Raw genomic sequence first — 13,274 nt, 5'->3', positions numbered from 1 at the left:
ATGAACCACCTTGAAAGGGAAAACTAGACACTATGTAGGCATTTCTAAGGAATTTGGGACTCTCATTCAAGTCCCTGATCTTTGAGCTCCAGATCAGCAACCAGTTACTCCAGAGAGGTCTCTCTGACTAATGGATTTTAATTAAGCTCTCCAACACTTCAGACGAATACCAGAGGCACGTTGTGAATGAGACAGGAATGGATCAAGTTCTGCTGCTGCAGCGGTTTTACACCACACAATTCATTAAGATAATCACTGTGTGGTGCTGGAAGCAAGGAGGAATGTCTCTCTTGGTCTCCCACACAAAGCAGGAGACCAACTTGTAAATGCCTGCTTCAGCAAACATCCACATTGTTTATACACCACAGAAAAGCTCCAAATGAGAGACTAAAAAGGCATACAACAAAATAAAATCTTAACAATTCTAGTTCAGTCTGGTAATTCAAATCCCTGTTTCTCTCATCCCAGAAGATGACCAAACCAGACACTTATTTAGACAGATTCTGTGTGAATTTCAAGATATTTTCGACTCGTCCACATTCAGGAAGGAGCAATTTGGAAGTCTCAAAAAATGTTCATGGTACTTCCCCATGAAAAAGTTTCTGATGTAAATTTACATATTCATTTTTCTGATGTAATAGCTTTTGTATTTATACTATGCTTAAATTCTCAACGTAGTTCTATTTATTAGTGATTAACCTTACTGTTATAGGTAAAAATGTCACATCCATGCTTGCATAAGGATAGAGATAACACCTGCCTTCAAGATTTGCCTTCATTGGCATAATCTTGGTAATTTTCATTAAAATAATTATTAGTTTTTACAAGTTTAGTCCAGAAAATTCCATTACATTCCTAACCTTATGAAAAGCAACATTGTCATAGTACATAATACACAGCATCGTTCTTGATAAGAAACTGAAGATAAATCTGAAAATTGTACATACTGAATATACAGTAAAGCTTTTAATTTCAAGCTGTATTCAGATTACTTTGAAACAGTTTCTATCATGATAAATTCATGCAATTGTGTTTAATCAGATATTGACTAACTGCAGTGGCAGATACAATGTAGGATCTGTTATCTGGTTGAGCTCATTCTTGTGTTCCAGATGAACAGCATCTCATGTAAGACCTGAAAACCCACCAAGCTGTCCAAATCCAGTAATGTGGGCAAGAGACCAAACTTATGCTTTTCTCATGTCTTCTGGGTTAATTTTATTCAGAAATTACATTTAATTCCCAATGCAACCCACCAAGCCCCAACACCCAGGCAATGTAACACAGACCACAAGTGGCCTCATAAGAAGCACAAGAAATCTTGAGCATCCTTCAGAAATCCAGTGCAGCAGGGAAGTCCTGGGATGGGGGGAAGAAAGGCCCTCAGACACCCACCAATTAAGGGTTTTTTTGCCCATCTAGACAGCTGCTCACCTCACACAGAAGAGCTGAGGAGGAGCAACTCGCCCAGTGCCTTCAGCATCGCAGTCACCATCTATGACGGTCGGAAAACAGAGTCACCGACTTCCTGCTGAAGGAAAGAGAAGGGATCAGTGACACTGGCTCCAACATTGTGCACACACAGAAACACAAAATCAGGAGAGAAATAATTCAGCTGCTCAGATTTAAGTTGTGGAGGGGAGCCAGCTCTGCCCTGCCCAGCCCTGCACAGACAACACTCATCTGACTTGCAGGGCGGCTCCCCAGGTCCAAAAAACGCCACTGAAACAACACAACTTAAACAGGCAGGGGCATGGAACGAGTGAATCCAAGGAAACTCAGATAAGAGCTGATAAAGATGCTGAGATTTTTAATGAAGCACCAGTAGTGCTCATCAGCTGCCTTCTTAATGCACTGCCTTCATCTCAGCATTCAAAGGGTCAGCGAACAGCAGCACATCCCTGGGAGGAGCTGCCTCCTGCCCAAAACAAGGGGTTTCACATATGTTCCTTCTTTGGGCAGGACTACAAAGATAACTGGCTGCTGCTCCCCACGGAGCAAGAGCAGAGATTACATTAAGTCAGGAAAACCAGAAATAAATTAGACACCATGACACTGATTGTAATCTCCCCCACCCCAGCAGAGCTCAACACAGTCCACTGATTTACACCCCAGCAAAGCACAATAAAAATTTGTCTGTATATCTGGGTTTGTGTAGCACAATTTGGAACAGTAGCTGTTCTGTCCTGATACGATAAAATATTATTGCACAGGCAACATATGCTATCTACAGAAACATGAATAAATTACATTATGAAGGCCACCAACACTTCACATCAAATTTAGTTACACTGTATCTCAGCTCCCAAATGTGTCAGCATGGCTAGCTGTAAACTGGCAAATACAAAGGAAAATGGAGAAAAAAATTTAAATTTACATTTTAGGAATTGACTTCACCGAGACTGCTGATGATTAAATTCATGCAATTGCTTAAATGCCACAGAATCACAGAATGGTTTGAGTTGGAAGGGATCCTAATGAACATCTCATTCCAACGCCCCTGCCATGGGCAGGGACACCTTCCACTAGACCAGGTTGTCCCGTCCAACCTGGCCTTGGACACTTCCAGGGATGGGGCAGCCACAGCTTCTCTGGGTAACCTGTGCCAGGGCCTCACCAACCTCACAGGGAAGAATTATTTACTAAATGTGTTCAAGATTTTTGTTTTAGTATTAAAAAAATATCTCTCTTTTCCAAAACTGATTCTCTGGATTTATTCAATATCCTTTATAATACAGGCTTGGCCAGTTAATAGTCTGCTCTAGTGTATTTTCATGAAATTAAAAAATGAGGTGTTTTTCTTGATATTTGAAGGATTAGTCACAAGACTCCTTGTCATTTTGTTTAGTTTGTATGGAACCTTGTTCAGAAAAACACAGTTAACACACATCAGCTGTAACGGCTGGGAATACACACGCAGTTGTGAAAAAGTTACGTGCAAGTTTTCTAATGATCATAAAAATGCATTTACATTTTCTAAGCCACTGCTAATTCTCTTAATGACAGGATTGAATAAAACTATAGTTTTGAAAACTAGACATTTTAGAAACCTCTATTTCTGCTGAAAACATGGCATTCTGGTGTCAAAATGTTATAAATAAATAAATATGCCTATAGCTGACATATATCTTATTTGTGAAGTGTTCAAAATTTAATTTCATTTTCAACGTCAATGGAATATCCACCAGCCAAATCCCAGTATAATCCCTGTTTAGTTAGGGAAGGGAAAAACCCTCTGGGAAACTTTTCCCATTTTCCAGCCACTGCTGAGCACTCAGAGAAAGGTATTCCCAAAGGAAGGCATTGTGCTAGTCCAGGACACATTAGAGTCCTCAAAAGCACCCAACACTGAAGGATGGAAGGCTGATGGTCCAATTTGGACTCTTCACTCACAGCTACTGCACTGGTAGAGAAGGGGCAAGGTGCTCTTTCTCCAAGTTTCCACAGGACAAGAGGTTTCTCCAGTCCTTCTCCATCATTTCTGTGGCTTAGGAAAGTCCAGCCTGGCTCTGCTCCAACATGGATTTACAAAGTATCTAACACCGAATTTAGAAAAAGATCAACTTAAACTGATCCAAAGCTGAGACATGATTTCAGCCTTGTCATACATCAGTTCAGTTCCCCCTGACTTCACTGGGAGTTGTGACCTTCCCTGTCACGGGCAAATCTGACCTACTTTCTGGTGTGAGATGGGAATGCTGACAGGGACACCTGGGCAGCACTCTCCATTTAAAATACATGATGCAATTAGAATAGTCCCAAACACCTTAAATAGTAACCAAAAAAAAAAAGGGCAGCAATTGCAGATCACACGCGTGGCTATAAATCATTTGGCAGGTGTCTAGCACAAAGATAAGCATCATTAATCAGGAATAAATTTTCTTAATGCAAATGTAAGCAGTAACCACGCAACTGTTTGCCTACTACACACAGCACAAACACATTGCATGTGATATTCCAAGATAATCTGGATGTTTATATCACACTCTTTATCCTCTGAGACCACTAAAACCTGCCTTGCCGTCTCAGAAAGCTGTTATCCAAAAAGCTAATTCTATTCTGTCCTAAAGCAGCAGAATGCCTGGCCTGTAGCAGCAAAGGCTGATCATCACAGACAAGCACTGCTGACCATCCCTGGGGGAAAGACTTCCAAAAAAACACTAATGCTACTGCTACAGGCATTGAGTTTAACAAAATTAAAGTGTTTGGACAGTCACATATGTCAAACTAGAAACAGACTTTCAAACATAAGTGCATATGTGTCCAGTCTTTTATTTAATGATGAATACAGTTACATTAATTTGCCCTTACTTCCATACCTAAAATGAACTCTATACATTATTCCACTTACAGATTTGGAGGGAGAGAGCCTTCTGGTTAAAGCAGAGGCAGCCTAAATCCATTCTGCTTCCAACTCTGTCACAAACTTCCTGAGCAAAAAGCCATTTAAGGTCACGCTCAGACACTAATACTTGATTCTGCAAGTGATTTCAGTGAGTGACTTTGCATATATGAGAATGGCAGCTTGATTTTCTATACCCCTACTTTGTCACCTCCAAACCTAAACTGAGAATATTTACTCTTCTTCCAGGAGCATTTGAGAAAATCCTGGATAAAAGCACACAGTGTGAAGGAGCAAAATTTATACTTGGGTTAACAAGTGCCTGACAGTATTTTTGTCCTGAGTGGTCACTCATTGGGAACCCAAACATTAATCTTCACAGTTCTTTGATAATTTGCTACAATAATTGTCAGGGCAAATAATGAAAGAACATCTGATGTTAACACATGTGCCTCCAGAAGATAACTCCAAACAATGAGCAGACTCCAAACCAGCCTCTTTGGGCTGGGAGAAAGCCTGCACAACCTCCACATCTACAACACTGCTCCATTTTCATGTATAAACTTCAACAACCTTCCTCAACACTCTGTTGCTGGAAAGCTCAGTCAGTTGTCACCATCTTTACCAGTTATATTTGAAAGTTTGGGTCTTTTAGAGATGTTTACAGTCAAACAGTAAGAATCTATTAATTATTTCATCTTTTCTATTCAATTGTATCCAATTCTTGTCCCAAAGCTATGTAAAATCCTGGAGACTAAAAGCAAGAATATGAAACTAGTATGCTGCCAATGAATTGCTTCTTAACTTACATCAATTTGTTTGGGGTAAAAACCACGAATCCTAAGTTCTCCTGCTTCAGTTTTTGTACATCCTAAAAATGTAACAAAAGCAGGTTTGAATTTAGAAGTTTAATTATAAACTCAGCTAAGTGGATTATAATGAAAGATGTTCCAGCAAGGGAGCTCAGACTGATGCATTATGATTACATTAAAGAAAACACCAGAGAATAGACTTTCCATCAGTAGAACAACTTTAATTACAACAGTGCTAGAGCAGAACTGTTCTGTGAAACAATGCTGCTGCTCCATCTCCTCCACTCTGAGTACTTCCAATAGACTCCATGGGAACACACTTGACTTCCAGCAATAAAAAGTCGTGTGATTGCAGACTCTTGGAGGAACCCAGCTCAGGAGATCAGTCAAAGGCAGCTGACACAACACTTGCTTCCCTTGCACACTAACATGGACAGCTCAGACTCTGCCAGAAGGGCAGGGAGACTTCAAAAGCTCAAGGATTCAGGAGCACCATCCTGTGAAAGGCACCATCCTGGCACTCCTCAGCTGCACGACCCCACAGTCACCCACATCCCCCAGGCCCACTGAGAGCAGAATGAAGGATGCTCAGCAACCAAGGAGCCCTCCAGCATTTCCCTCTACAAACAGCACTCAGGGTGACCCTCTGTGCAGGTGCCCAAGTGGAAGCCAAGCCTTGGACTTCCCAGTGGTATTTAACAGCCACAGACCTTTTGGTGCTTTTGGTGTTGTATCTTAGCACTCAAAGTAGAGTAATTTACCTTCACAGATGTTCTTCAGGCGATTATCATACCCCTTGCAGCAGGAACAAGTACAGAGCAATTAAAATCAAAATGTTCAAGACTGTCAATAGGCTTCTCTCCTGAACTCAGGCATTGATTTTTTTCTGAGCAGCAGAACACAAGAAGTGTCCAACAACTTTTAAGTAACCTTTTCATGCTGCTCGTGCACTTTTATATATTTAATTAAATACAGAAAAGGCTGTAGAGACTCAAACCAAACATCTCATCAACAAACCAACAGTCGTCTTACTAACTTATGGAGTCACATTTTTAACCTACATAAGTTTTGGAGGTTATTTTATATAGGTTGTGTATACAGCCTCTGTACACTACAGCTGGATGCCTCCTGCCAGGCTTCTCAGCCAGCACAGCACAACACAGCCCAGAATAAGCTCAGTGATGTCTTCACACCATGGCACATCCTTTCTGTAACAACAAAACTTTACAGCTTTGAGGGGAAAAAAAGTTTCTTATTGGTTATTTTTCAATGGATAGAGAAAAGTTTGAGTCTATTATCAATATACTGCTCTGCTGTAGCTTTTATCATTGGCAATGGATGAGCTGAAGGTCCTTTGAAACTCAGCTATATCTGAGAACTGCTGTCACAGTTGCACAGATCTTGGATTACTGTTAAATTGCAATTAAACAAAGGCAAAGGGAGCTGGCACTGCTTCCAACACCATTTCAGTAAATGCTATTGCAAGTTTTTGTTCAAAGAGGATTACTCTCACTTCACTGGCAAAGCGCTGCATATAATGCACATTCAGCAGTATAATACCATTTGAAAACTAGTATTTGAAATTATTTTCCTTTAAAAGACAAACCTGGAAATCAGACTCAGTAGAGAGCAAAGTCCCTACTTTAGCAGCAGGACCATTCACACCGAAAACAACAGAAAGCTTCAAAGTCACCAATTACAAGGCAGCAGAGTTTCAAAAAAAGAATAAACCTCCTCATAACCTCTGCTGCAGGAACAACGGCAGATTTCCTGAGCATTCCCATTAAAGTGCTTTCAGTTCAGAAATTAAATTGCTTTACTGCAGTGATTTTCTTCTGCATTCTGATATTACTTTATATTATTTGACATTAGTGCAGCATCGCAGGCTGTAGGTCAGGGTTTTTTTCTCTCCTCACTGGAACACGGCCCCCACGTAGAGTTTATCAATCTTCAACACAAGGTCAAAACAATACAATCAAGTACCACCAGGCAGATGAGCTCAGCAAAGACTTGGGCTCCGCTTAGCAGGGAAGGACCATCTGCTTCCCTGCCACAGGACTGGCAGAGCTGAAGCTTATCTCCAGTTTAAACAATTTTTTCTACACTTCCATGGATCAAACAGAGCAATCAAGTGCATGCACACACCCAAGCACCTCAGCAAAGAAGTAACTGCAAAGAGGCAGGAAAATGTTAGTTTTAACCTGTTGATCAGTTCTGGGGGGAGAACTAGGGTTCAGTTTTGAACCTATAAACATTGGTGACTACAGCTAAAACAACCTCACTCCTGTACACACAAATATGCAGAGGCCAACTTCAATACTTCTGAAATGTATAATTTTCCTTCTGGTGTAACACATACACTAAGAATAATTTCTTTTCCACAAGATCCATACCTCTATTTGTATGAAGTCGTTTCTATTTTGCCATTTGCACCACCTAGCTCTAGCCCTTACCCAAATGAGCTAATAAGAAGAGACACACACACATCCACAAGATGAATTCCATTTCAAAAAACTCATTTCCAAAGTGCTGAAATAAACATTTATTCCAATGCATCCTCTGTCATCAGCTGTTTATTTCAGTGCACCAAAGTACAAACTTGTAGGAAAGGAGAAAATATGGAGCACAACACAAGGCAAACACCATAACAACTCCAAAAACACGCAGGCCCTGCAGAGGAGCACAGTCCATCAAACACTGACACTGTACTTATTCATTTCCTATCAAACATCACACATGAACTCCTGTGATGAACCAAGGCTTCACCATTTCTACAGAATAAAGCCCTGTATAAGTCAGGTCGCATGTCAGAATATGTATTTTAAATAATTACAGCTAGAGTTGTCAAAATTAATTAATCTAATATATTTTGTGATGCCTTACTAGTGATTCATTCACTTCCCTTCCATTCACTTTGCAACAGATGTCCCAGGCATTGATGCCAACTGGCCCAGGCAGATAGTGTAATAAAAGGGTTAAGAAAAAACTATATTACTTGAAAAGAAAAAAGACAGTGAAAGTTGAACACACATGGGGGGAGGGGAAAACAGTGATATTAGTATAAAAAGCTCTAAAACCTGCTTCCTGAACACACACAGATGCCAACATGTGCACGCTGCACTCTGAATCCAGCTTTTATTAACTGCCATGCAGACTTACTCCAACAAACCAGGAGCAACACAGTGCAGGGATACAGGGCTTGTACTGAAAAGCAGCACTTGCTTTTTAGGTGGAATTCATTTTCAGGAATGGCCAAGCTACTCCTTATACCCAACTTCCTCAGGCTGCCGTGCGAGGGACTTGAGGGAAAGTCTTGGAAAGCTCCTTCCCCCCCCTGCAGTGGAGGCCCCAGGGAGAAGGTGCCACTGCAGAAGGTGCACAGACAGCCCAGTGCTCACATCAGCACATCACATCGGCTTCCTGCAGAGTGGGGACAACACCAGGCACATGCTCTGGCTCAGACCCTGGCACCAGGACGTGTGCCTGAAGCTCGGGCATTCCCACACACTTTGCAAGAGCCGCAGAACCAGGTGTAGGAACGTGGGTTTTTTCATATCAAAACCCATTCCTTCCATCTGCACATTCATTTAAAAGTGGACTTGCTTTCACCTCAAGATTAACTATGCATGACTGCAGCAAAAACTCCAAATTGCCATACAGGCAGTTAAAAAGAATGACACCACCCTTTAAAGCACTTGGAGCAACCAGCTGAGTGAAACCATGGATCTATTCAAGAATTCTGTGATGCTGTTACCTTTTTCATTCCCATTTCTTTTCCCCTGTTGCTGGTTATAGTCACTCACTGTATTTTATCACACTGGAAAGTCTAATCTCTTTAGGGTGAGAAATATATTTGCCCTGAACTCAATATAATACGATTCACACAGGGGTCCCTGACACTACTGCAGTATTGATACGAAAAAATAATCATAATTATAGCAACTGATAAAAGAGCTCATTATAATATTATTTAAGCAAGGTCAATTGCCCGTGCAGGTTGTTCTTACCGGAGTTCACGTTACATCACTGGTCCCATCATCCTGACCTTCCCTGCTGTCATCCCCATCACAGTTCAATTAACAGAGGAGTCCTGCAGTGGCTTGATGAGCATCTGCTGCCTCTACCCGGCAGTAATTCAATAAGGGTACGCCATAGGAAGAGATAATGAGAAGTCAGCCCAGTTGTTCTGTCTCCCTCCAGGAGAGCAGATGAGTTTGGTTTATGGGAAAGAGCGTGACCTATGAAAATTATCTGTTAATTTTATATTTTCGAGCTTCAACATGCAACTCAAAACGTTGTCTGGTTTCTCTGGTGGTGCAACCCGCAAGGAGTCCCTGATTAACAGCCCTTCCCACACTGAAAGGATTCATCCTTATGAATTTTCTCTTTGCCACTTCTACCAACAGAACGGTTTCTACTCGTGCATTCAGCAGCTGGTCTGAATTAAAAAATTAAACACCTGAGCACAGAAAATGAGCCAAAAACTATTACTGAAGTAACTCAGGCAGAATGAAACTCACACCCATGTCAAACCTGGGTGAAGCACTTCCACAAAACCAAAATCTCCTGTGTTGCAGTGTCAGCCTGAGTTCTCCCCCTGTCCCACAGAACACACTACTCACTGGTGCCCAGATTTTGTTTGTCCCTCTATTTCCTTCTGCACTGTTCCAGCAGAGGCTCCCCTCTAATTCCCACCTATCTGCTAACTCTCCCATTGCTTTAGAAACACCTATTCCATCTTAAAAATCCAGAGCCACCTATAGTCCCTTCATCTCCTACTCCACCACTGGCTGTCACAGGGACTGTGTCAGAGGGATGTGGCTCTGTGTGGATGTATTTTGCCTTCTCATTGTAGTGTCCTCACCAGTTTTTCAGCTTTATTTCAACAATCTTATTCACTGAAATAGGTAATTAACTTGATTTCAGTTTTCTATTTCATGTCTCCTTAATATCATTAAGGTACAGATCTACTGAGGATGATGGGCATGAGAGGAGAAAAAAAGGAAGATACATTTCCTCCCTAAGCTCTGCTTCTGTAATGTGACCAGTGAACCACAGTGAATTTACACAGCTGCACAGTCCCACAGCTCCATATTCATGGCCTCATTTCTCTCGGGATCAGCTTCATTTGAGACACGTCCTTTCCCATCACACAATTATTTGCATTGCACCAAAGGCTGTCTGCCTGCTCTGACAACTCTTTTCTGTGAGTACAGGTCAGTTCATCCCTCATTCACAGGGTAATCCAGGCTGGCAGGTCCCTACCTCAGTCCAACCTTCTGCTCAAAGGAGGACCAGGCAGCTGTGAACACAAGATATTCTACACTGTGCCCAGCTTGTTTTATGTTGCTTCTACTTCCCACCAGGAAGCTCAGTCTGCCAAGCTCACACCAGCTGACATCAGATCTGAAGTTGTGACCTCTCCCCAGTCCTACAACCAGGCAGCTTTCCCCCATTTCAGTATCACACTCTTTTCTTCATTCAGTTCTTTCCTAATGGGTTTAATCACCTGCTGCACTTCTCCTCCTGGCTGTCCTGTCATTAATCCTAAAACCCTTCCCATCCCCTGACCCTAATTTTTCCCCATACTAAACTATTTGACTTGTCTCAAAAGATAACACATTACATTTTATTATCTTCACCACCTTTTCTCAGCATGGTTTCTTATTCATTTTCTCACCCTACAGTATTTTGTCCTTTCTCCTAACTAGCCCTTTGTTCACTTGCATCTCCCTTCTATTTTCTGATTCCCTGGGGTCATTTTCATGCCTCCCACATTTTCTCTATTGTTTTCTGCCTTTTTTTTTTCCCTTGGATAAGCTTGGAGAGGAAATGCTACAGACACACTACAGTATATCCAAAATAGGACACTATGACAATTTTAGAGTTACAAATAATCAGCATTTAAGAAATGCTAGAATTAAGGTTGCCTTGCAGGAACGTATAAAGATAGTCAGGTTTTGTGATTACATCTATTTTTACCATATTACTAAAGTCTATATTAAAATGCAATTTAAATCTATCTTTGACTTCTTTTGCTTTTATCTATTCATCACACCTGCCTTCAACCCTCTCTTAAAGCCTTACTCATACTTCTCTCTGAAGCAGGCAGAAAGTACCTGTAAATCCAATAACTGCAATCACAGAAAATGTTATTTACTTCACTCTTAGTAGCTATGTGCAACATTTTTAAAAAATTATTTAAATATATTAGGTTAAATAACTCAAAATTTGATAACCACATTACAGATTAGCTTCCATCAGGTTAAAGAAAGAATAGACAGAGTCTATGCAATAAATGCTACCAAAGCAGTTAGTCAAAAAGCTACTTTTTGCTTTAGTAGCAAAAAAAAAGCTACTTTTGATTTAAAGCTGCATCTCAGTATTATTAGCAAGGTAAAACATAGATAGTTGGTCATACTGGGCCCAAGTGTAAGCTGCAAGAAAGGAATATAAAACATTATTTCAGGAGAAGGACTGAGAAAACTCAAGGGCCAACACAGGGGTATTTTAGGAACACAACAGTCAAGAGGAGCCTGCCCAAAGCCCTCAGTTCCAATTGTCCATACTGGACTTGCACTTTGTCCACTGAAGTTTGTGATGGTTACAGAAGGAAAATGCACAAACACACATCTGTCAAACTAGTCAAGGTCAACTCATCAGACTGTTGCAGGTTAATATATGTCACTGCCCATTTTCTCCACTTTTCTGAAGTAGCTGAATTAATAAGTCAACTAATGCATGAAGTCTTTTGTAAAAGCACACCCAGATGGATGTTTACCAGACTTCAGCCTTCATTTTCCATGTGTTTCAGAATTTAAATAAAAATTCAGTCAACCTCCAGGAGAAATCGGTGCTGGCGGAAGTTCTTTGTGGATTCACACTTAGAGAGATTAACAGCTTCTGCAGTGAAAAAGCTGCACTTGAACCTAAATAAAATCTGCACTGATAGCTCCCTGAGTCTCATACACTCCTGCTCACTGCAAGTCTTTAGGACTGCTATTACAGACACTTTCAGTATTAAAATCTGCATCCACTCCCAGGTTTGTATTCCACATTATTTGAACTATTTTACCCTCCTCTGGCATTTTCTTCCTTTGGAGAGATGGGAATCTGAACTAAATACAGGACTTGATAGCAGCAGCAATCTGATATATCTGATTACACAAACAAATCTAAAATAAAATTAGAATTTAAATGGCAGAAGCAAATATATTGCAAGTGCTGGGCATTGCTTTACAAATTGGTCTACCAGGCAATATTTGGCACAGGCAGCACAAGAGCTGGGTCCTAATTCTACACATACTTTTTTCCTTACGTGGTAAAACTAGCAGGGAACTGGGTTACTAACAGAGTTAGAACTCCATTTACTATGTAATTTTTCCTCAGTACATGAGTCCTTTTTTAAAGGACTGCAATTGCTTTGAGTTATACAAAAAGATTGATCTGTAGAAAGTGGAAAACATCTCCTGTCCTACTTTCAAGACTGGGATTTTGCCCTGCCAGCAATTGTTCCGTAGGATCATTCCATCTATAAGATACAGGAAAAAAATCAGAGAATTTCTCAACCTATGGGAAGAACTTCCTCTGAGATACAGGAAAATACATATTTGCAAATACAAATACGCTTAAAATCACGGGCTCTGCTTTTCCTCTATTTGTTACTTTTCCTGCTAAACAAAATTAGCAGTGATTTGGATTTGCTGTTAATGAATGCCAAAAGCAACTTGGCATCCTCTTGCCAAGGACCACTGTAAACTGCAGTTCAGCAAAACAAGACAATCTTCTTATCGTGTGTAAGAGCTCAATTAAATCATCATTTTAATGTAATCCCGTTTAGTAGCTCTCACATTTTCTGTCCTGATGCTCGTGATGTTAACAGCTCAAAAAAACAAGGAAAGCAAAAACACAGGAGGTAGAATGGAAGGCCAGAAGACAGGAAAATGCAGCTTCTGTTTCGCTGAAGATCATTTGATGGGGAGCAGACAAAACCCACCAAGCCAAAACCAAAGAACCCCAAACCCAGAAGCATGGAAACAGCTTACACAGAAAGGAAAAATCCAGCACTTTTTCTGGACCCCAACCCATTCTGACAAACACAATACAAACTGTGAGTTGAG

The 13,274-nt window shown here is 40.8% G+C and overlaps 1 protein-coding gene across 4 annotated transcripts in view; it reads right to left on the bottom strand.

Moving 5' to 3' along the window:
• Positions 1-13,274, bottom strand: part of THSD7B (thrombospondin type 1 domain containing 7B) — a 310,487-nt gene that overhangs the window by 255,206 nt on the left and 42,007 nt on the right. For all 4 annotated transcript variants that reach the window (XM_064661604.1, XM_064661605.1, XM_064661606.1 and 1 more), the window contains exon 2: positions 1,435-1,528. The gene's annotated coding sequence lies outside the window, so the exon portion shown is untranslated. The remainder of the gene's footprint in view (positions 1-1,434; positions 1,529-13,274) is intronic.

The sequence above is a fragment of the Pseudopipra pipra genome, chromosome 7, assembly GCF_036250125.1.
Source record: "Pseudopipra pipra isolate bDixPip1 chromosome 7, bDixPip1.hap1, whole genome shotgun sequence".
Taxonomy (NCBI): domain Eukaryota; kingdom Metazoa; phylum Chordata; class Aves; order Passeriformes; family Pipridae; genus Pseudopipra; species Pseudopipra pipra.
Note: the sequence above shows the minus strand (reverse complement) of the source record. Positions and strands in the feature narration are given on the sequence as shown.